The sequence below is a fragment of the Molothrus ater genome, chromosome Z (genome assembly GCF_012460135.2).
Source record: "Molothrus ater isolate BHLD 08-10-18 breed brown headed cowbird chromosome Z, BPBGC_Mater_1.1, whole genome shotgun sequence".
Lineage (NCBI taxonomy): Eukaryota > Metazoa > Chordata > Aves > Passeriformes > Icteridae > Molothrus > Molothrus ater.
In genome coordinates, this window is record NC_050511.2 from 40,717,558 (window position 1) to 40,740,169 (window position 22,612).

Below are 22,612 nucleotides of genomic sequence, written 5' to 3' on the forward strand. Positions count from 1 at the left end.
TCCTTCCTCTTCTATCATAGAATGCAAGTAGTGAAATTTTTACCTTATTAAAATTTTTGGCAAAATTCCCAAGTCTGACATGGAGCCAGGATTTTACTCAGTAAATCTGGTTGACCAAATTCTTAATTTTAATAGTACTACAGTGTATCTTTTTTTCTGTCTTGTTTTCATGCTATAGACTTTTGTGGAAGCTTGTATTCGAACTAGCTAGCATGCAGCTGTGAGTACCTGCTTATAGAAAAGAAATCTGAATATTATTTTGTCAGGTTTAAAATAGAAGACATGAGCTGCAGTTGTCCTTTATGCTCCTCTGATTGATATTCAAAAGCATCAGACACCTCTTTTGATTTCTCACAACAATGTGAATTGTGTATCTATTACTTTCAGCATATTTAATGCAAAATGTCCTCAGAAACTTCCACCTAAATTCTGTGCCTTACTTTCATTTATAAGGAATGTCTTCTTGTTAGGTCTTTTCAATTTCTCCACAATCCCTAGACATGCTTTGATCACTGGAGTTAGAGACAAGATACACTCAAACTCTTCTCACATAAAAGAATGGGCAAGGCTGTAACTAAAGATAAAGAACAGTCATCACAAAAGCATTGATAGAGTTCTTCTGCTCAACAGCACATATATACCACACAAGAGGCAGAACAGTAGTGGGACCTGTGAAAAAAATAGAGATATTTTAAGGTTCTAAACATTCTTAAAAGAGAAAGATGTCATTGGATCAAAGAGCAGGTAATTCAGATCAGCATATACATATATGAATCTGCATGTCCTTATATCTCTGTGGATTTCCAGATTTAATGACTACACACTAAGGATAACATTTAAATGCAGGACTGATAGTTTGATCTTTTGCTGTATTATTTTTCACAACCAATCTGGCTTCAAGTGGTAAATGCTGCTTCTCTTCCAATTTATTCCTGAAGTTGTATATTGGGGTTCCTTTCTTCTGTTTTCTGGTGTTTGTGTGAAAACAAGGATATAATTTCTATACTAGGCCCTCCTTTTTTTTTAAACAGATACCTGTTTTTCCAGCATAGGCATATATACAGATACATAAATATAAAAATATAAAAATGCAAATATCTATATAATTTTATCTGGCATTCAGGACCACTATTGTATCCATTCCTAATAAGGGTGTTTATTTCAGATATGTAAATAAAGCTTGCTGGAAAAGCTTCACTATGAAGTTCATCAGTACTTTTGCCGTCAAGCTATAATACCTGTAGATATTTTTGGTGAACACAGTCAGAGAGTTAGACAAACTAAAGCCCCCTTGAGAATCCCAGTGACAGGGAGGCTCACAAAAGTTCTCTTCAGTGACTAACAGTGGAAATCTGCTTGACAGCCACCTAAAGTGGAGACCAGCCTGATCTCCCTGGAGCTATCCTTGACTACTTCATTCATGCCATTTCAGAATGGTCTAAAACACATTGCAGTAACACTTTGTAGGCAGTTTAAATCACTTGCATCACTTTTCTCTTGTATTACAACATTAAAATTTTTCTCCATTTTCCCAAACATTTTTCACTGAACTGTAGAAAATTTGTCTGGGAAAAACCATTACACTGTACTTAGCTTGTTCTTGGCAGACACATTTTTCTTTTGCAACCATCTTCAGTGTTTATGTGATTCCACCACCTTCTTAATTAAGTTATTTCTGTGCTAACCTACATCCAAGTTTTTAATGCTCCCCAAATAATACCACATCTGCTGCAATCTAAGTAACTTACATCTTGATTTCTCACTTGTTTCTTCCAGAGTGGCCCTTGGCCACTTTGGCCCTGTGTGAGACCATTCAAGCAGGAATTTGCATTCATATATCTACTTGAGCATTAAGAGACAAATGTATCCATCACCCTAAGCTGCACTTAGCTATGCTTCTAGCTTTTGCTACAAAAGATGTTAGACTCTGACAGGAAAAGCAGAAGGTGGCACAAAGTGTGTGCAATGTGAATAGAATTTTGCAAATTAATCTTCAGCTGTAGGTAACAATTTTCAGGGAAAGGTGAATACATTAATAAGAATGGAGGAGAAGAAGTCTGCCATAACAGTGGGGGGACAAAAATGACAAGTTTTAGCCTTAACTAACAGAATATTACATTCACAGAATCAGTTAGGATTTCATGGACATCTTATTGTCTGACACTAGAAATTATATCATTTGTTTATCATCTTTTCTGTCAGTCCTTTTAATAAATTCAAATCTTAATGCAAAGCTAATTTCTCATTAACTTGCTGACATAAACATATCCTATGCAGAATAAAATCACATGGCAAGTAGTCTTAATATTTGAGGAAAATTATCCCTTCAGCTGGAAAACAGACTGTGAAGTTGAGATTTCTATGTTGTCTATACTTCTGAATGTAACTTATTTGATAAAGTGGAGCTTTTCATCTTACTTTTGATGTCACACATTTCTCAGTAACCCCAAAATATGTCAAACTTTGCACATCTGTAAACAGTATTTATGCACTATTCAAAACACATAATTTCTCAAATACACTACACAAAATTATATACACAATGAAAATACATATTTCAAATCAAACTTGGTCTATGCAGACACTTAAAATATAGGAGAGAAGAGAAAGGAAGAGTATGTATGTACAATGCCTGGCTGAGATGGAGCTGGTTTTTGTCAGAACAGCCCTTATAGTGCTAAGCTTTGCATTTGTGGTTAGAACAGTACTGAAAACACATCAGTGTTTAGTCTACAGTATCAAGGTTGTCTCTCCAACAGCCTTCAACTATTGAAGGAGGGTAGGCTGCAGCTGGGCAAGAGTTTCAAGGGACAACAGTCTCCAAGTGATAGAAGAGATAGCCTGAATGGTGTGAAATTCTGCTCAGCAATAAAACTGTGGAAAAGGAGAATCAGGAGGTGTTATAGTGCTGGCTTTCATAGCAACCCTAGGTAAGTTGAGACCTAGCTTCCAAGGCAATGGACAGACATCTGCCTGACAATGGGAAGTAGTGAATAATTCCCATTTTTTGCATTGTTTCCATGTGCAATGTTTTCTTTTCTGGTTAAACAGCTTGTATCTCAGACTTTTCCATCTTATTTCCTCCTGCTGTCTTGAGGAGGAGTGAGAGAGCAGGAGAGAGAGCCTCAGAAAGCCATACAAGACAAAGTACAATGTATTACCACTTGATCCCATTTATCCTTTTCCTGCAGTACTTGGAAAAAATATTGTATTTGTAACTCTTAATACTAATGTTGTATGAAAAGAATTGCACCATGCTAAACGCAGCAGAGTGCCATTGGGATAAAGAAGCAAGAGATTTGATACTTTGTTTATCACATCACCTGAACTGGTATTTATTTTCTGGGCCATTAAAGTAATTACACAACAGCAGCAGTCCTGAGTGCTGGTTTCAATGTAGGATGGTGGTAATTCAATATAATTGAATTTATTTCCAAATTTTTGAATCATTCACTTCTAGCATTAGTAAGTTTGAGCAGAGTATAAACATGAGTTCTGCAGTAAATGAAAATCCTACTAACTTGATAGATTTCTGGTGTGGTTATAAAATCTGTTCCCAGGTGTGGTAAATAGTCAGAATTGTACAGTGTTGCTTTAAGACAGGCACAGAATTGAAGAAGCTGGTTGAGGAAAACATGAGCTGGGCCATTTGGTTATCATGCTTCTGGCTCAAGCAGGGCTTAACATCAGAATGATGTCTGGAGTGGAGACTCCCACCCGATGTTGTTTCAGTGAGGCACAGAAAAAATACAAAAATATGGCACCTGCTGTACCGTACTGTACTGAAAAAGGTCAGGCAGCCTTTTCTGCAATCTCAGTATGTGAGGGAGGACCAAAGTGTTTATTCTACCTCTTTTGTCAACTATAAATCCTGACTAAAAGTAACTGAGACTCTCATTAAGCCCCATTAACAGATTAATTTAAGCATCCTTTGGGATGCAAATGAAGAACATGTGTTGTACAACCCATGTATGACCAAAGTCATCAAACCCCACCCCAACATGTGATTGTTCAGTCCCCTAGGGCCAGGCCAAAATTTATAGTATAAAAGCCGGGCTTCGGGGCAGAAAAGGCTGGATTGGGAAAAACACATGGAGGGGGAAAAACCTCTGGAGGAGAAAAACATCGCTGGAGGGGAAAAATATCTCTATCTGCTCGGCATTGACTGATAGACAATGTCTCTCCTCTTTCTCCTCTCCTGAAGGGATGGCCTTAGGTGAGGTTTACACCTCCAACTGCATTGTAGCACACCTGAGAATATTAATTTTCATATATATATACACACCACTATTAGAATATCTCTCACAAAACTTTCTGATGTGACACTGTGTATTTTTTTCTGTATTTTTAGTGCATTTATCACTGGGAGTCCTGAACATGCTGTTCTGTTGCTTCTGATTATTGTGAATCTGGATTGTGAACATTACTTTTTGAGTGCAACTAGATCTATAATGTTGGACTGGTAAACTGCACCTATGCTTCAAATTCTTTTGAAATTGACCGGATTTACAGTGCTAAATTGGTTATAATCAGGCCTTCTGGTCTCTGAAGGCCACCTGGAACTCAAGGGGTCTCATTTTCTGCTGAATTCCCATACTCTTAACGTGAGACCAGGTAATTTGGCATGTGGGGTCTTAATTTACTGTTTTTGAAATATGTGTATGATGACCTAAGTACAATTACAAAATTGTAATAGTATTTAGATTATTTTAGACCATGCTAGATTGATGTGGTAGGTAAGTCAAATATCCAAGTAAATAAATATTTTAAAATTGTGTACTTTTCCTTTATATTACATTTTATCAAGTGCAACAGTTGAAAACATCAAAATCAGGTATTTTTGTATTCAGAAATATGTAATTCCTTAGAATCTTGTCTGAAGCAACTATATTTTAGATATACTTTTTGATCTTATTATGTATGACATTGAAAAGCACTAGTGACCTCCACAGTAAGGCTGTCCATTATTTCCAAAATAGATATAATTGCACCTAAGTGGAGATGACTATGTCTTGGAGCAAATATTTGTGCAAATTGTGCAAATTACTCTTCACAGTTAGGTTAAATGTCTAACAGCTAATTAAAAATTCTTTACAGATAAACAAGGCTAATCCAATCCAAGAAAAACATCTGTCTCATTTTTCACTATCTTGATTCATCTCTTAGGCTTCTTACCCTGAGTGGACTGATCTTAATTAGGTCAAGTTATTTACATGATTTTTTGCAGCACTATATGCTGTTATGAATATTTGCTGTGGGATACAAGTATTTTTTCTTTCCTTTAAATTCAGCATACTGTAATAAAAGACACATTGGTAAGTGCATATTTATTCAAAATATTGTCCAAAATATTTCCTTCTCTTCATGCAGTTTTGGAGTTAAATGAACCAGATACACAGCTGCTGTCAGAAGGAGCAGTCTAACCATTTATTTTTCTTCTTACTTCCTCCCCACCCTTCCCAGTATGATGATCCAAATAAAAAACTTTGTATTTTGTACCAACATGTTTTCAGTGAAAATGCAGCTCCCACACACCACACAACTTCACTGTCACTAGATCTAACACAGGCTAATAAGGAGGAGTACACATCAAAAGGATGAAAAAAGACAGGACCAGTTGGAGACAGCACTGCTTCAGCTTAATTTGAACCAGTTCTGAAGCATCTTCTGAGAATGAAAGATGGGAATAGGATATTTCTGTCTTGTTTTTTTTATTTTCTTTCAAGTTCAGATTAATTTTTGACTGTCTAGCAAAGTGATAGCCTGTAGATAGCCTTGTTAGATTTATTATTATTGAGTTTACGAAAAGTCTGTGGACATCCTGAGTGTAGAAGTTGTGCAATTTCACTGGTCATAAATTTTCGTTGTTGTGCAAGCACTTTTCAGGCCTTTAGGCCCTTCCTGAGAAAATGGAGTATGAGTTAAATCCAAACACCTCTCCAGTCCTCCTCAATGCATATTTACTGAATAATTTACTGAAAATGTAACTGTCCTTTATCATGTTATCATCAAACAACTGCTGAATACAAAAATGGAATCAAGGAGCAGTATTGAGACCTTGTTTTTCAAATGAATGAAACTTCTCAGATCTCTCCATATTATAGATAGGCTGTTTCTTACTTGAGTCTTGATGATTAATTCAAGCAATTAACTCTCCATAATTCAGCAACAGTGCAGGGCTCCACAATTATCTCTACAGTTATTTTACTTTTTTAAAAAAAAGGCACAAAAATTAACTGTGAACTGACACAATTGTTTCTCATTAAGACAGTTATAAGAGTAGTTCTCTATTCTAGCAGTAAGAAGATTACTTTCCTGGAACACATGAATTTGTTGTCCAGATTACTCAGCTTGTAGATCGAAAATTATACATTATTAAAAGACACATTGATATAAAACTTACATTAGTTTGAAAAGGGTGTAGAGGTTTGGCCTGATGTCAGCCACAGAAATAGTCCATCTTCTTACTACTGGGGCGAAAATCCAATACACCTGACCAGACACTTCTGCATCAATTTGATCTGGGAAACAATGAGGTGATGAGGATGTGTTTGCAGTGAGTACTCTTACACAAGACAAAAAATGATGCTCTCTCATGCCAACACCTACTTAAAAAAAATTTTGCAAGATGAAGCTTTGATCTGCTACTAATGGAAGGGATTGGATACTATTGTTAACTCATAAAGTATCCTCTTTACTACATAGTATAGATTACAAACCATATGTAAATGAAGGTAGGTTTAGGAGACAGATATGTATTTGAAGATTTTGTTTTTAAAGCTGTTACCAAAGATACGATCTCTCATCTATAATTTAGAATCATGGAATCATTTAGGTGGGAAAACATCTTTAGATCATTGAGTTCAACCATGAATGTGACACTAACAAGTCCACCACAAAAGCACATCCTTAACAACCACATCTACATGTCTTTTGAATACCTCCAGAGATGGTGATTCAACCATTTTCCTGGGCAGCCTGTACCAGTGCTTGGTAACTCTTTCAAGGAAGAATTTTTTCCCAATATCCAATCTAAATGTCCCCTGGCACAACTTGAGGCCATTTCCTCCTGTTTTGTTATTTGTTATGTGGCAGAAGAGACCATGCCCACTTAATCACAACCTCCTTTCAGAAAGCAGAAAGATCACCCTTGGGTCTCCTCCAGCATAAACACCCCTGGCTCCCTCAGTTGCCCTCTGAGGACTTGTGCTTCAGACCCTTCACCAGGTCCATTGCCCTTCTCTGGACACTCTCCAGCACCTCAGTGTTTTTCATGGGTGGAGGGGCCCAGAACTGAACACAAGATTCAAGGTGTCGCCTCATCAGTGCCAAGACCAGGGGGACAATCACTGCCCTAGTCCTGCTGGCCACAGGCCAGGATTCCATTGGCCTTGTTTATAGCCATGAAGGCCATCTGGGCACAGCTGGCTCATGTTCAGCCATTGAACCAGCACCCCAGGTCCTTTTCCACTGAGCTGCTTTCCAGCCACTCTGACCCCAGCCAGCAGCACTGCCTGGAGCTGTGACACAAGGGCAGAACCCATCACTCCACGTTGCTGAACTTCTCCTGCTATAACTGTAACTTCTAGAACTACCTACTAAGTCACCTGAGCTTATTACACAGGTATTCGTAATTTAGTTATGTGCATGTAAATCCCATAGCTATGATACAAATATTATATACTAATAAAGGCATCAGTTCATGCCAGATAATATATCTATTTCCAATGTGCTGAGAAGTTCAGCAAAGCTTTATATTGTATAGCCATAATTTGTCTTTTCTAGGCTAACTGGAAGTAAGAGGACCAGAAGATATTGGGAGAATATCTGAGAAATAAGCTAAGGTTTTCTGAAAGCAGGAGTCAGAAGATAGCTTAAAAAGCAAAAAAGGAAAAAAAAGTTTGCCTCACACAGATTATTAATTTGCTATTAATAATGTCCACATACATATTAAAGGTTAGGTATTTGTATGTAAATAATATGCAGATAAAAGGTATTGGGATGTTTTTTCTCTGTCACTACACTCTGTTCTTCAGAGGTATTCATCTGCAAGTGGCCCAAGATTTCTCTAGAGTTTATTATTGCAAATTAAGTATACTCAGTGAAATTACCTCCCCAATAGGCTGACTTACTGCCACAGAATCATAGAATAATTCAGACTGGAAGAGGTAAATTCCCAACTTTAATGGCATAAATTTCAGTATTGAATTTACATATTTATTTCACATTGTATGCAGTAAGAGACTGGTTACTGCTGTTATATGTGACTTTCATATGTTTTCTTGGCTGTTAATGAATCTTTATTTACCTACTGTTCCTCAGAAGTCCTGGAAAAAACATGTTTCTGGTAAAATCTTGTTTATGTAGACTAGCTTCCTTAAACTGCTATAGGTCTCATCCTATGTCCAAGAATCAGTAAAACATTGTTAACTTTTAAGTTAGTTTAAGATATTATTAAGAAAGAAACATGAATTTTTAATTTTATTTCTGATACACAAACATGTGATACTCATAACATGACTCTAACTGGGAAATGAACAATCAACATATTTAATAGATTAACAGCAGTGAACCCATCTTTGATCATCAGATAATATGAATTTGAATTAAACAGAGACATGATTTTTGATTTTTTTTACCTGAAATCACTTTAAGAATGATTTAAACCAGTCCATTATCCACGCTTTCTTAAAATAAGTCTTGAATTAATATTTGCCAAATAACTTCAGCTTCTTACACTATGGACAAATTCACTTATTGCAAGTCACAACATATTTCCTTTTTATTTTCCTAAGAGTAATCTGATAATAGCAGGGAAAGAAAACAACACACAAATAAACAGAGCTTCACCACAACCCCCCCCGCCTCCAACACCAACCTATAAGTTTAATCAAATCATGATCTCTAGAAAAGTGAAGTGCATCCATTCACAAATCACTTGGTTAAAGAAGAGTCAAAGGAAAATTAATTTTGCCTCAGATTTTCAAAATGGGCTGCTTCAGCACTATAGAAGTACCTTAAAAAAATCTAAACCTTTCTGCATTGATGGCAACAGGTACATAACGAAAGTCTGAAATTATTCAGGCCTGAATGAGAATCGTCTGACTTTGAGCATTTACTAAAACCTGTTTATCACAGGATTATGATGCTGTTGAAGTCAAGGATTTGAAGAAAATATAATTCCTTATATTCTGCAAGTGTTAATAATAGGTTCTGGATTAAATTCACAAATAATTACAAACACTAATTCAGATATTGTGTTTTCAATAAGCTTGTGCAGCAACTTAAAATTATATGCTGCCAGTAAAAAAATAATTGCTTAACATATGAAAATTAACTGCATTAGCACTGTATCTTTAAAAATATCTATATAATTAACTGAATTTCTTATTTTCCTCTGCATCTCATGCTCCTTGATCAGATGAGGTGAACCCAAGCCCTCGGTTTCAAGCAACTCAGAGTAGAAGGATGAAACTGGTTCCCACACTCATAAAGAGTTGGTACAGAAGGGAAGTTATCTTTTCTCTTCAAATAATGTGGCTGCCTATAGTTTAATGCTTGCTCTGAGAGTCTGCTGCTGTGAACACTTTTTTAGAAGGATGCAGAAGAAAGGAACAGGTGTCTACAGAGCAAAAGTTACATCTTATTTGACTTTATGGGAGACTCCAGTTTAATGATCTGAAATATTTCTGAACATTTGTTTTCCTGTCTTTTTACACTTTTTTTTTTTTTAATATTAGTACTGTTTTGACTTTATTAGAAAATTGTAGGGTGACACTTTCCTGATATTTCTTATTGATAGGAAAATAATGTTTCTGTGTCAAGCATCTATATGAGCAGTTCTCAGAAGTTGCTTAAGAAAGCTCAGAATTGCCTCCACAGAGAAGGATGCTCAGCCCTGGACCAGAATGGAGACATTAAATAACTAGAATTTTCTTAACATGATCATGGAGAAATTCTTAACATGTTCATAGAGAAAATTACATGGGAGGGGACCTCTGAAGTATTCAAAGCAGAGCTAACTTCAAACTTAGACAGAGCTGCTCAGGGACTTGTCAAGTTTTGAAAATCTCTGAAGATGGAAATTCCAGTTTCTGGGTAGCTCATTCTGGGGTCTGATCTCTTTACCAGAAACAAACTGCTGTTTATAAAGAGTCAGAATTTTCACTGCTCTAATTTATGACTGCTGTCTCTTGTCCTTTCACTGTGTACCTCTGAGAAGTGTTTGGATGGTTAAAGCTACAACACACCCAAAATCAGCTTGAAGAAGCTGCTTACAAGCACAAGTTTAGATATCACATAATTAAAACAAAGCACATACATATGGCAAAAAAAGACCCCACTTGTGAAGGAAAACAGGTTCTCAGTAAATTATGTTGAAATTACCTCACCTGCCAAAAGTGACTCTTCATTATATAATTGTTCCTCCATTTTTCCATTTATATTATGAGCAGCTGAAGCAAATTTTCAAGAAGGTGGTTACACGGCAATAGGTAGACTCTAGCGTAAATATTCTGACAACTTATCTAAGTAAATAGGTATCTTGGAGATGGATTATGGGATCTGCGTCTGGTGAAATGAGGGGCTTTAACCTCAACATCCCTTTTGTGCTCATTCAGCACCCCCGTTTTACACAACATCACTGTTGGTTAGACAAGTTTAATTAATTATCATGCTAGAACATGCATTTGTGTTTCAACTACACTTTCACTGCAATTCAGACTTACTGGAGGAGCCTTAAGGGAGCTGTTTTCCAGTCAAGTGAACTAACAGACATAAGAGGCCTCAGTTTATATTTCTTTATCTATTTTGCCAGTTACTCTTTAAGCTCTCTTTAGTAACTGCAAGGGGAACAGAACATTTGTATTCTTTGTATTGTCTGTGTTATCTGTCAGTGAGCATGAAGACAGAGGTAGCAATTGCTTCAGCCCCACTACAGACACATATGTAGTTGCAATCTAAATCCCCAGCTGGCATGCCCACCTCCCAAACAGGATGGATGTTGATGCTGCTATTGGACAATCCGTGTTACTTGTTTTCTCTGATTCATAAGTAGTCTACACAAGTAGCAAAGATTTATTTTCTCCCTAAGTGAACAAAAATGGTATCTTTTGATTCTCTGGAACCATAGGTAAACAAACTTCACGGATTACCTTCCTCAATCCTGCTACACTACATAAAAATCACGTCATAAATCCCAAGATATTCAGATACTATTCTGTTGCAAAGATTGATGATTTCTGTAAGCAGTGAAGTCTTCATTGAATTATAAGCTTTTTTGAGAGTTAACTCTGAACATCTCCTAACAGTCCTAACAGCAGGAGCTTATAAATTACTTTTCTTTCTTAATGAAAGCATATCTACTCTATATTGAAACCAGGAAAACTTTACCTCAGTATTTTTTGAACAATTTTCTTTCTGCAGTATCTTTGCTGGTAGGCTGGCTAGCGTATTTCAGATCCATTTGATTCATTAACACCTCGAGCCGGAACAGTTTGAAGCAACTTTCTTGCATTTTTCAATATTGATTCAATTTCAATTTGTGGCATATTATTTGTTCTTCCCAATGATTGCATGATTTCATATTGTATATTTTTTATCACTGTGAATGAGAGCTAAAGCAGAACTTAAAAAAAAAAAAGGTGAAAATCTAACTCTGGTTAGACAGGAATATGTTTTCCACAATTAAATATTTGAATGACAATCCTTTGTGTTTTTTTAAAACGTGATGGATTTGCTTCGTAACCACCTGTATTATAGATTCTACAGGGTATAGAAAACAGTAGAAAGAGTAAACTAATCAACTCTGATATCAAGAGATATGTTCCCAGATCACAAATTTATATGTCAGATCTGAAACAACACTGTGAAATCTTGTCAATCATTATCAGCATATTCCAAAAATGCATATTCATGGAAGGCTGCAAGAAAATGCATTTTAGAGAGATCTACTCACCTGTGAGATGTTCATGTAAATTTCAGTTTTTAATGTATACAGTTCCTGGAAATATTCAAGATATTTAAAACACACAGGTAAGCCTCAGGAAAAAAATGTAAGAAACTGTTCTGCAATTATGGTGATCACGAAATACTACCATTGGGGATTTTGGTGATCATTAACTATCTGCTTTCTGGAATTAACCTAGATGTTAAGTTTTGATGGTTTTCTTTTGAGTTAAGAGGGAAGGAAAATATTTTAAATGAAGGTGCTGAGAATCTCTGTAAGTTAATGAGCTCCCTTAAATCTTCTCAAGATTTACAAAGTGATCTTTATTCTCCATATTAACTGTGTACTAGAAATACATATAGTCTGACTGCTGCTCGCTGGCTTCACAAAATGAAAGAGTACTCAGGCTGACTACTCCGATAATATTATTAAATATAAACAGATTGGAAACAATTATTTTTAGACTGTAGACTAGAGAATTTCATTATATGAACAGTCAGTATATGCCATAGTTTGGTTAAGTCTGGCAGAAAAAGCACAGGAAAGCCTTAAGAATCTTTATCTAGGCAATTGCACCCACAAGAATGTTCATTCACAGTACCACTAACAGGTGCTTACATAAAAATTTCCTTTACTGCATCTACCAGTGCAAGAGGAAGTTGTGGGGAAATCAAGATTAAGATCAGAAATTAGATTAAGATCTTTTGAGCAACCAAACAAAAATTGCATCTATCATGCTAAGAACATTTACATTAAATTTAACTGAGTTGTACACATTAACATAAAAAACTAGAAAAAAACAATGCTCTGCACCAAGCAAACAATAGCAAGTGATAGAGGAGAGTAAGCGCTAGTAGGGAGTATCTGAAGTGAAATTTTAGATTGCATATATAGAGAGAAACAAACTAGGAACAATTTCTTCACTAAAAGGGTTGTCAGGCTCTAGAACAGGTTGCCCAGGGAAATGGTAGGAGTCACTACCACTGGATGTTTTTAGAAGATATGTAGGTGTGACACAGAGACATAATTAATGGTGGACCTGGCTGTGCTAGGCTAGTGGCTAAACTTGATCTTAAAGGTCTTTTCCAACCAAAATAATTCTATGATACTATGTCAAAATACAATTTTATAATTAAATTCAGTTAGAAACTTTTAGTCCCCTTGTATAAATGTTTGCTCCCAAGTGTGGTTTAGAAGGTATTTTGGTTTTAATCTCCCCAGAGGAAAAATATTAAGGCACAAAGGACAGTTATTTTGTGAAAATACTACTACTAAATGGATGTCTCCATCCTTTATCAACTGGTTCAATGGTGAGAAGCAGTGTTTGTTCAGCAGAACAGCACATTGTTTCCATGAAGACACATGATGGGTGCAATGGAATGGATCACATTCCACTAAATCCATACATAGAATTATTATATTTTGATGTTTCTGTCCTGGGAGGTACCTATTGAAATAGCTGTGAAGTTCTGTGGGTATGTCTTCTATCAATTGTTCTGGTGTGATTTGGTTCCGTTTGCTGTATAGGCTTCAGGAAGCTTGTCCCTAATGAGTCTCACAGGGTTGTGCGGAAATGAAGTTCGTGCTTTAAATATGTTTTATGAATTCTTAATAGAATTTTCAAAACAGAGTGGTATAAAATAACTGTATGAGGTATCACTTCATATTGTATGAATTTTACATAGGTTTTCCTTAAATTCTTCTCTCCACGCTGAGCCTTGTAAACTATTTTTCCCTTGTGTTACTCTTTCTTAATTTCTTTCCAGGTTCTGTTGCAAGTGCAGCTGAGTATAAAGTAATTGAGGCTTTTATGCAAGCATATGTTTTAGATGGTTGCAGGTTTTATGAAGGTGGATGTGTTATGTCTGAGTTTAAGTGCACCTAGTCGTCCACAGGTTGCTATTTCTTTTCATATTCATCATCCTACTCAGAGCTTACTGGATAAGTATCACTATAAAAACAGACTAATTTGGATCCCTAGACCATCACAGCTGAGACCACTAAAATGTTCATCTTACCAAGTTTTGTACAGACTGCATCTTCAGTATCAATACAGAACACAGTAAAGCCCACTTTCCTCTTTATACTAACCATGTGTAAGAATTAGCAAACACATCTGAACTGGAAGTGACATGGCTGTACTTAAAGCAAAATAAATTAGGTAATGAAGACAGCACACATAAAAAGTGAAGGAACAAATGAAAATAAGAAATATAAAGCACAATTTACAAGTAAAGTACTAGTTTTCATAGTAAATACTATGAAAAATTGAAACAGAACGAGATATGCTAATAATGGAACTGGAAAATACCTTTTAAGTCCTAATTAGTCCAACACTACTGGGAGGAAAATCACACAAGATTATTTACATTGTATTTTCTATCTTGCATAGAAATACATTTGCCCTTCTTAAAAGTATTTCATAATTTTTCTTCTCCTTTCAGTACTAAATCTTTGAAATAACAGTCTTCCTATATTCCTTGAAGGCTATTAATAAGTTGAGGTGACATGCCTTTTTTCCCAAGATTGGTCACAGTGGTTTTCTTTCTTTTTCTTCCTGCTGTGTACTTTTTTAATATTATTGTTTGGTTCCCCTGGAAAGCCTTAAAGAACATGGCACAGAGACCACATGAATCTCAAGTGGTTATGTAACTCTTTAAAAAAAAAAAAATTATGGAATTTTTAAAGAATGGAAATGATTGTCATATATTTGCAAAAAAGTTGTTAATCAAACTTCTCATGTTTCAAAGCCCATATAATGGAAATCACGAACAAAAAGTGTACTTTGAAGTATCTTCCTTTTCTGTCATAGAGATTAATTTCTTCTACCTATATGGAAATCAGTGAAAAAAATGCTGTATTTTGTTCTGCAAAAGGCTGGCAACTACTTATTTTGGATATATGTGTATGAAAGTGAGGAGGGAAGATATAAGAGTGGGAGGAAAAGGGTTTAAATTTCTGCAATAGTAGTATGATCCACTGGACATTGTCTCTTGCTGTGATCAAAGTAAGTCTGTGAAGCAGGATGTCATCTCATATGACAGAAATATTTATCTGTTTTAAAAGATAATCTGTTAATATCTGTGATTCTTCTCTCAAAGCACATTAGACTCCTTCTCCTTCAGTAGTTTATCATTCCTTGACACTTAGTAATAGATCATTCACTTATAAAAGGGATGTAACTACACCAGTAAAAATGAAGACTTTTGTTAATAGTAAGAAAAATGTAATCACAAATTGAGACTGAGCTATAAGAAAAATAATTAATTTGGCTACAAAAACTTCCCTATCAAACCTCTAAAATTTCAGTTAGTTTTTAGATTTTGCTTCAAACTGAAGGTCTAATTTAATTTATTTTGAACATAGTTTAGTTTGTTTTTTACTTTTTATATGTTTCAATTCTAAGCAGATTCACTGTAAGCCTAGAAATTAAACACATTGATCAGAAGTCACTCTCTCTGTTAGCACATGATAGACATTTCTGATAGATCCTGAGCTTCAGTTCTGTAGCAGTTGGAGAATCTCTTTAGGCTGAGCTTTATTCACCATATTCTGATGCATACATAGATAAATTTTTCAAAAGACAAGTTTTAATATAAATACCAATATTTGAACCTTATTGTTGTTTTACTTAAATTGTTAGAAGACAGGTATTTGGTTCCCATAGATGTGATAATACACAAATGTTGCAACTATGTCATTCAGTAAACACACTAGGAGGCCTGTTTCCTTTAATTTTAAATAACTTCTATATCAGCTTTATAACAACTAGCTTGGAACAGACAAATTTTCCAGAGAGTCAATTAAAGCTACTCTTTAATACAGCAATTAAGTCCCATTAGTCCCTTAAAGAAAATTAAAACAACAGGCTGACTAATCCCAGTATTTAAGGATGCGGATTGAAAATCAGGCTCAGAGGCAAGGTAGCATTTCCCCTTCAAATTCACAACAAGCAACTTGTATTCCAAGAGTTCTTGATTCTACCATCAAGTCAATAATCAATTTGTTTCTTCAAGACTGACTGCTGATAATTCCTAGAAAAAGAAAATGTTTCTGGAACTGGGGAGAACATGGTTCCACCCAAGAGCAGCCTTCAAAGCTTGTGGGAGATTTCAGCCATTCTGTTCCCAGAGAAACTAAGCAGCATTTAGAGCATTAAACATTCCAAGAAGTTTTTGTACAACATTTTGTAAAAAAACAGGATACTAATAACGGAATTAAGCTGCTTTTTGAGTTCACAATGTGATGGTGCCAAATTGAGCTCTTCATGACTCTTAAGGTACTCCTAAGGAAGCAAGATGAAGAGTGTTCTACAGGTCTTCAGGAATTAGTTTCTTTGTCTTATGTTGTAACAAAAAAGTCACATTATGTCATGTTATACCTGCCAAGCTCTAGTGGAAGGCTTTTCACCCTAATGGAATCAAAAAGTTAGGAGCACAAACAACAGTTCACCATGGCCATGTGAAAAGAACTTGCAACCTTGTGCTTTTTTTAGCAGGGAATTTTGAAATGTTCCCCCACATTCTTTTTTGTTTCCCTGGTTCACAGATGACAAGAAGGAGACAATATTAAAGGAAGACTTCTGATATAACTACTCCTCCTGCAGTTGAAGAAATATTGCTGAGTCTCTTCCATAAGGAAGACTATTTAGTACAAAATATAGCATCTGGGTTTGCTTTGGTCAGCATCTGAGGGTTTGTATTGCCTAGCCTAATTAGTTGTCAGATAGCCACATAGTCTTGGGCTTCTCTGGACAGACATGACCTCCAACATTTCCTCAGAAAACCTGAATGGACATGAGAGCTCCAAGCTTGTGCCAAGGAATCCACAGTCCGGCTGAAGCAGAAGGTCAGATCCAAAGCTGCAAGGGTTACACAGTTCAATTTGCCCTGCCCCACCTACAGTCAGGGAGGAGCTCTTAGGAATTCAGAAGGAAGAACAAATGGCCTTGATGGGCAGTCAGTTTCGCAAGAGCTTCTCAATCAAGTGATCTCCTATGGCTCAGGGATCATCACACTTCAGATCCTGAAGCAAGGAATGGCTTGATAGCACTGAGGATCCTTTTCTGTGAGGGTTTTCCAAAGTAATGACTCTCTCATTCTTTCCAAGAGAAGAAAACAACTACAACCCTGACACAGGATTAACAGTAGTTACAGTTTTCCTTTTAAACTGCTCCTGCCCCCTCCAACAGCATAACAGAACTACAGTGTCAGGAGTGTGTGCACGACCGAATTCAGTCCTTGCTCCTGGGACCACAGAAATTACTTTCTTGATTTCACATGTGGCGTGATGACTTCAGGAGCAAGACCTCGTTGGACTCAAATACTATTTCATTTGAAAAGCAGCTACATCCCATTTATGTTCTGTGGCTCATAAACTGAGGAACAGGACCTGTGGTACAATGTAAAGGCTTCTGGGTGAGCATGGTAACTGGAGTTATTGGCAATGCATATTTTGGTCTGGCTTCCTGGGTACAGAAACATCTGAACTGACAAAGTGTAGGAAGACTAGAATTGGTTCTTATATGTTGTGGTCTGAATGGAAGCTTCAGACAAAGTTAAACAGAGAGACCTTCCCATTGTGACAGAGGGTTCAGAAAAGACTCCCTTGCTTTCTGAACTCCTTCTCAGAGAGAAGTCTGGGTGTGCTGGATCCAATCCTAGTCACAGATTTAATCAATGATTATGTCTAAAGGACTACATAGGTGTGATCAAAACTTATATGACTTTGTGCTGCAAGATTGAGGATGACAAACCAAACACATCTATATGAAGAAAGTAAATCAGTTACTTTAATTGATGATAGTGATTAGACTAAAAGACTTCAGTCAGGACTGTAACTACTAGCTGAGTGCGCTATTTGTTAAATCAATAATTTTGAAGCTAGCTAAATAATTATTGAATGGAGACTCATGCTACTTATGCAAACCAAAGACCGTGGGCAAAGTAACCCTGAGGGACATCAGCACTCAATCTCCACATGTACTCCTAGAAGGACTGTGTTGCAAGTTCCTCCTGGAAGAAGAGGGACTGGGCTTTCATAGTACAAAGTCATTGACTGTAAATGACATGTTTCTAGGCCAGTTATGTCAGCTCAGCAGCATTTAGCTCAGCACCTTTAAATCGATTACAGTGTAATCACTTGCTGTTTTTTTTATCAGGATCTTTGTCTGCAGCCTCCTCAGCAATGTCAGTTACTGTCAGAACACTGGTTTTTACATCCTCAGAATGTCTAGTTTTGGGATAAAAGACTCAGGCTGGCTTCAGCATTCTTCAAAACCAAAAGCAACATGAATCCCTTCTCTATCTACCACTGATAACTTTTACAAATAGAGAAAGGTTTGAGCTATTTACCCCCACTTAGGCAGAGCATCCTGCTACAGTCAATGACAGCTCAAAAGAACTAATACATCCTAGTACCATTAAATCCTTTCAGAAAAATGGCACCACAGCCACTACTGAGAAGCTGTTACTATCCTTCCATTATTAACTAGCTGGGATATTAACTAACTGTTAATATCCTTCCATGATGGAGTATGTCCCACACCATATATTCAGATCTATGTATTCTCGCTGTCTGAACAGTCATGCATGATTTGATGGGTGGACTGTTCAGTAGATGAGGAATTGGTAGGATGCTTGCATCCACAGAATAGTGTTCAGAAGCTCAGTGTCCAGATGGAGGTTGGTGACAAATGGTGTCCCTCAAGGGACAAGTCCTGTTTAATGTCTTTATCAAAGTTGCAGACAGTGAGATCAAGTGCACCCTCAGCGTATCTGCAAAACACCAAGCTGAGTGATGCAACTGACACAACTAAGGGATAAGATACCATTCTTAAGGACCTGGACAAGCTCAGCAAACATGTGAATTTCATGAGGTTTAAAAAGACCAAGTTCCAGGTGCTGCACCTCAATCAGGGCAACCTGCAGTATCAATCCAGGCTGGGGGAGGAACAGATGGAGAGCAGCCCTGTCCAGAAGGATTTGGGGGTGCTGGTGGGTGAGAGGCTGGACATGACACAGCCATGGGCACTCCCAGCCCAGAGAGCCAAACGTGTCCTGGGCTGCATCCAGAGCAGCGTGGGCAGCAGGGCCAGGGAGGGGATTCTGCCCCTCTGTCCTCTCTGGTGAGAGCCCACCTGGAACCCTGCATCCAGCTCTGGGGTCCCAGCACAGGGAGGACATGGAACTGTTGGAGTGACTCCAGAGAAGGGATACAGAAATGGTCAAAGGGATGAAGTACCTCTGCATAAGGGAAGGCTGAAAGATTTGGGATGGTTCAGCCTGAGGAAGAGAAGGCACTGGGAGGCCCCAAAGTGGGCTTTCAGTACTTAAGCAAAGCTTGTAATAAAGACAGGGACAGACCTTTTAGCAGTAGCTGTAACAGCTGAACAAGGGGCAATGATTATATACTGAGTGGGGATTTAGAGATCGTAGGAAGCAATTTTTTACAATGAGGGTGGTGAAACACTGGCACAGGTTGCCCAGAGAGGGGACAGATCCCTGATCCCCTGAAAACACTCAAGGTCAGACAGATGAGGCTCTGAGCAAACTGAGCTGAAGCAACCTCTAGTTGAAGATGTCCCTGCTCATTGAAGGGGCATTGGACTACACGACTTTTGAAGGTCCCTTCCTAGCTACGCAATTCTATTACTCTATGTCTATTTTAATTTCAGGAAAATTTAGCCAATGATTGCTTATCTAATGATATGCAAAGCTGGTTACAGATTTTACAAGCCGACACAGATGGTACAGCATTATTAACTTGTACCCACATCTTTACCAATCTTTGTCCCCTATTTCATTGTTTCTCACTCTCTTTCTCTTTCTTTCTCAGAAGTTTCTTCCTTTAAATTGCAAATGAATAATCTCTCAGAATCTCAGAACCCTTTTATCATAGGAATTACTGGGGACACAGTTCCTTGTATGAAATTAAGAGATGTGAAAACAACAAGGGAGAAACTAAAAATAAGATTCTTCTGTTCTGCCAATAAGAATTTTAAGCAAAGTTATGTGTGTCTGTACCTTCACATACCATATTTTACTTTCTGTCACAGGCACAGACTTCATGAATGATGTGATCTGTAAGTGTGACTTGGGAACTTGGATACTACCCTGTGTATTTGCTACTGTTGAACTAAGAAATCCCAAATGTCCATTCTTTGAACAAAATCTTCCCTTCCCCAAGCTGACTTAATTTCTTGCCAAGCCCTGCTTCAGAAAAAGGTACCAGTATGATTTGTTATGGCAGATCAGCTATCCAACTGCTTTCATAATTAGACAAATTTGTCAAAAGGTAACAATCTTACTGATGTTTCCCATTTTGCTGTGAGCATGACAGTATGAATGGATCTTAGAGGTCTGTGCTTTAAAGATTTACCAAAATGACAGACTAGAATTTGATGACACTGTATCATATTTTCATCAATATATTTCCAGATTATTTTACTTTTTTTTTCCTCTCCTAATTAATGCCTTAGACAGTTTCATCTGAAAATTTCTGGTGTTATAAATGATCAGCAAGAAAGCCAAATTAATAATAATAGCGAAAGATTTTATTTTCGCAACCGAAAATTCAGTCCTCGGAAGCCAAAGCCAAAGAGACAGCATCGAGCTCGAGCTCGGGATCAGCGCTTGGTGAACCTGGATCTGACCTCTAGCACATCAGACCTCCTTCTGTTCACAAATGCCATTTCCAGCAGGGCTGGTTTATACAGTTTTTTCTGCCTGAGGCAGAGGTGCCCCCATTCCTTTTGTCACCCCGCATATGCATGAAGTTTCTTTTCACTGTACAGGGCTGGACAAGTGCTGTGTGGTGGCTGTGTGGTGGTGGGGCACTGATCACGTCATGAGAAGTCTGTACTCAGATGTGCGCTCTTGACAACTTCAGCTATCTTGATTGATGATACTTATCAAGTGCTGATCATTCTTGGGGTTCCAGGGGAAGCCCATCTCCGCACCAGACGTCTTTTTACTTGCTAAGGAGGCATTCTTTCCTGCTGCCACCAGGAGTTTCGCAACTTCTATGTAGTAATCTGCCTCTGGGCTGTCCGTGGATTTTTGTTACATGTATAATTTATTTTACAATTTTTATTTTATACATTTTCCACACAAGCATGAATTACTTTACATCACATATGACACTAGTATGGCTCACCAAATTTCTTCCTTGTGTTCCACTCCATCTAGATCATGCATGCTTCATGAATTAGAAAATACTCCCCATTAGGATTAAGAAACATACTAATTTTCTCCCAGATGTCCTGGCATCTAATACTAACAGTTGAAAAGATGGCATCTTCTTATGGTCTGTCAATTGCTGAACAAGTCTTGATTACTTGCAGGTTTTCCATTACTGCTCCCTCAAGTACTGTCCCTCAGCCTGCCAGGGGCATGGAGGACAGCCCTTCAAGAGGGGGAAAGAATTTTTAACTACTGCTTTTGTTCAGCACAGATTTTTGAAGGCTTCCCCACCTTTTTTCATGTCCTTATTGCATAGATCAACACGTTTTCAGGGAAACCTTTAAGTTGTGAAGGAACTACACCTTCTTTCTCCCAGTAACGTCGCCTCTCTTGAAATGAGAAGACAATTTCATACAAAAATGCAGTTGTTCGCTTGTATTATTTACAAATACTTTCCCTGCTCAGGTTAAGTGCTAGCCTGCCTTCTGGCAGCTGCACCACACTCTTGACCTTCTTCAGCACCAACCCTGGCAGAATTCAATAAGCGTTTGCACAATGTACTTAGGCACATTGTGTGACTCGTGTCCCGTGCAGGGCTGAGAGCTGGACTCGATGATCCTTGTGGGTCCCTCCCAGCACAGGACATTCAGACACGGCCCGGTGGCTCTCTGTGCCCACTGAGAGCAGGAGGGTGACCTAGGGCACGCCGTGCGCCACTCGCGCCCCGCAGGCCGCGCTGCCGCCCATGGCGGCCCGGGTGGGGCTGCCCGCCGCAGTCGGGGCGGCGCAGTGCGCCTGCGCGCCGCCAGGGGGGGCCAGCGCGGGGGAGGAGGGCGGGCCCCGGCCCTGTGTTTTGAACGGCGCGATGCGGGCGGCTCACTATTTGGCAGGAAGGTGAGGAGGCCTCTATCCTGGCGGCGGAGATCGCGTAGGGAGAGGGGGATCCAAATGTGGCAGAGGCGAGCTGGAGGCAGCGGCCGCGGAGGGGGACAAGCGAGACGAGGGGAGCGGCCGTGCCCGCCGCCGCTGCTGCCGCCGCCGCAGAGAAGCTGAGCGGCCCGGCTGGGAGGGGCTGAGCGGCAGCCCTGGCACCCCCGGGCGCCCGCCCCGCCAGCAGGTGAGCGACCGGGGCTAGGGAGGGGACGGGGGGAGCGCAGCCCGTCGCGCCGCCCTTGGCCTGGCCCGGCCCAGTACCGGGCAGAGCCGGAGGGAGTCGCTGTGGGGGAACCGGCGCTCCCAGGCCGACCGCGCCTCGCCTCCCTCGGGCCTCTCACTTCGTGGATCCCCCGCCCTCTCCGCCCGGAAGCCGCGGGCGGCATCGGGGCCGCGGAGGCTCCGGTCTGGAGGTGTCGTCTCTGTTCTCCCTTTCCCCGCAATCTCCCTGGCTGCTTGGCAACCCCCCCGCCCTTCCGGGCTCCGGGGCTCTGCCGCCCTCCCCCGGCACGGCCCCGCGCCGCATCCGCCCGTAGGGAAGCGGTGCCCT

General features: G+C 38.8%; 1 protein-coding gene across 2 annotated transcripts in view; it reads left to right on the top strand.

The window, feature by feature from the left end:
- The first annotated feature begins 21,957 nt into the window (after positions 1-21,957).
- The window catches only part of SPIN1 (spindlin 1), a 63,201-nt gene continuing 62,546 nt past the window's right edge, over positions 21,958-22,612 (top strand). The window contains exon 1 of one of the 2 annotated variants that reach the window (XM_036402738.2): positions 21,958-22,023. The gene's annotated coding sequence lies outside the window, so the exon portion shown is untranslated. The other variant, XM_036402736.1, reaches the window with a different exon arrangement.